The sequence below is a fragment of the Myotis brandtii genome, unplaced genomic scaffold (genome assembly GCF_000412655.1).
Source record: "Myotis brandtii unplaced genomic scaffold, ASM41265v1 scaffold725, whole genome shotgun sequence".
NCBI classification, from domain to species: domain Eukaryota; kingdom Metazoa; phylum Chordata; class Mammalia; order Chiroptera; family Vespertilionidae; genus Myotis; species Myotis brandtii.
In genome coordinates this window covers 184,462-187,048 of record NW_005370862.1, presented here as the reverse complement: position 1 = coordinate 187,048, position 2,587 = coordinate 184,462, and positions in this window count along the sequence as shown.

Sequence of the window (2,587 nt, the reverse complement as noted above, 5' to 3'; positions counted from 1 at the left end):
AGGAGGGTGAGAGAGGGTGCAGGAGGGTGAGGGAGGGTGCAGGAGGGTGAGGGAGAGTGCAGGAGGGTGAGGGAGGGTGAGGAGAGAACCCCTCGGAGCTCCCAGCTCCCCTGCAGCGGATCCGGTAAAAAGGGTGACTTTGGAGGTGAGAGAGGATAAACCCAAACCCCAGCACGGTGAGTTCTGTGACCTCGCCGCGGGGTCCTGACCTGTGACGTGGGTGTGAACGTGGTGCCTGCTTCCCAGGGCGGTTCTGGCTGGACTAACTCAGTGGAAGGCGAGTGCTTGGGGGAACCCTGGCCCAAAGCAGGCGGGACATGACTGTTCCCTGTCGCACGTGTGCATGCGGGAGGGGTGTCCTCAGAAACACGGAGGGGCCGTGGCTGCTTCCCTCTCAGCCTCCCCCCCCCCCCCCCCGGCACCGAGACCGTGAGCCAGAAAGACCGGAATTCCCGGCTGTTGCTACAGCAAAAACCCGTCCCAGAAACAGGGTTCTTTGCAAACAGGCGGTGTTTTCTCTCAAGTTCCTCTGAGGCCTAGAAACAACGTTACAGCTCAGCTGAGCTTACGCTGCAGGTTCACACTGGCCCCTGACTGACCGCTTCTTCCAGGATGCCACATGGAATTTCTATTTACGTTTTTAATATTTTATTGAAAAACACTTTAAATCGAATGGATGTCAGTGCAGGAAATTTGTTCCTTAGGAAAAGATCTTGCCATACCTTTTTTATTTGTTTTTCTTTAACATTTTTCAAAAGCTCTTCCTGCCCTAACCGGTTTGGCTCAGTGGATAGAGCGTCGGCCTGTGGACTGAAGGGTCCCAGGTTCGATTCCGGTCAAGGGCATGTACCTTGGTTTCGGGCACATCCCCAGTGGGGGGTGTGCAGGAGGCAGCTGATCGATGTTTCTAACTCTCTGTCTCTCTCCCTCTCTGTAAAAAAAATCAATAAAATATATATATATATATTTTTTTAAAAAAGCTCTTCCTAACCAGTAATTTCAGTTCAGGGCCCACCCACCGCTGGGTCTGTGACATTTCCTAAGAATTAGAGTTGTGTCGGCTGCCGTCTACGTCCCTCCGTGGCCGGATGGGGCCAACGTGCCCGGGAAGAGTTTATCCCTCTGCAAACCTGACACCAAGTCCTACAATGTAGAGAATAAATGAAAGTGAACTCGGGAAGAAATGCCACTGAATAGTGTATCTCTTCCTTAAAAAATAGATTCGCCCACCTGCCTCCCCTTGGGTAACCGTCAGCCTTTTCTCTGTCTATGGACTCGTTTCCGTTTGTTTATTTGTTTGCGTTGTTCTTTAGATTCCACACGTAAGTGAGATGTGTGGTGTTGTCCTTATCTCACTCAGCATCACGCCCTCTCGGTCCATTCGTGTTGTTGCAAATGGCAAGATTTCACTCTTTTTTTATTGCTGAGGACTATGCCCGTGTGTGTGTCCACATCTGTTCTATCCACGTGTCTGCTGCCGGGCACCTGGCCTGCTTCCACGTCTTGACGATTGTAGGTAACGCTGCAATGAGCACAGGTATGCGTGTATCTCTTCTTTGAACGAGTGTTTTTATTTTCTTCAGATAAACACCCGGGAGTGGAATTGCTGGGCCCGATGGCCCTTCTATTTTTACTGTTTTGAGGAACATCAGTACTGTTTTCCCTCACGGCTGCACCAGTTTCCAATCCCACAATCACCGCCCCGGCTCCCTTTCCTCCCGTCCTCGCCAGCACGTGCCGCGTGCTGATTCTCTGGTGCCTGAACCAGGTGATTCTGCGGACAGTTCTGGGGGGGGGGGGGGGGGGGGGGGGATCCGCGACGTCCGGCTGGAGCTGGTCTTTCCTGGGACGAGGCTGCCGAGGGGCGTTTCAGGTCCTGCTACACGGTGGCTGTGGCGGCTGCTTGTTCTGTAACACTGGGGAGTGACCCCCCATAGATCCATGAAGTTACAGTAAGTGTCATTCTGCATATGAACCATCACAGCCATTCCCCTCTCTCTCAGGAATCGGTCCCCGTTTGCTGGACTCGCTTAGTGAAATCAGACCTCAGGAATGTTGAAATCCTAAGTAGGCTTGACCGTTGTACCTTCCACCATCCAGCTCTGGCCCGGACCCGACTGCCTCCACCTGCGTGTGCTCGGCCCGGCGCGGGGCAGGCCTCCGTGGTGCCGCGCGGCTGGAGACGCGCTGCAGCTGACACGCCCGAACTCAGACCCCCAACACTGGACCCTGTGAGACGTGAGACAGAAGGCACGGCTCCTGCTGTGGCCCCTCCTGCCCGCACGTCCGGGAACCGCTGCTTGGCTGCCTGCCCTCTGCCAGCTGCTAACGGGATCCTGGAAAAACGGACGCTGGGCTTGTTCAACAGCGTCTGCTGCCAACGCGCTTCCTGGACCCGAGCGCCCGCGTGAGTCAGCAAATGCTCGCTCAGACCCAGCGCTGGAAGCCGTCCTCCTTCCTCCTTCCCCGTGGACATTCTCCCTTCAGCACCATTGGCGTCAAAATCGCCGGGCCGGGACGGTCTGCGACTGGGCCAGGTGGCAACCAGGCGGGTGGGATGTAGCAACAAGGGCACGGGCATGACTGG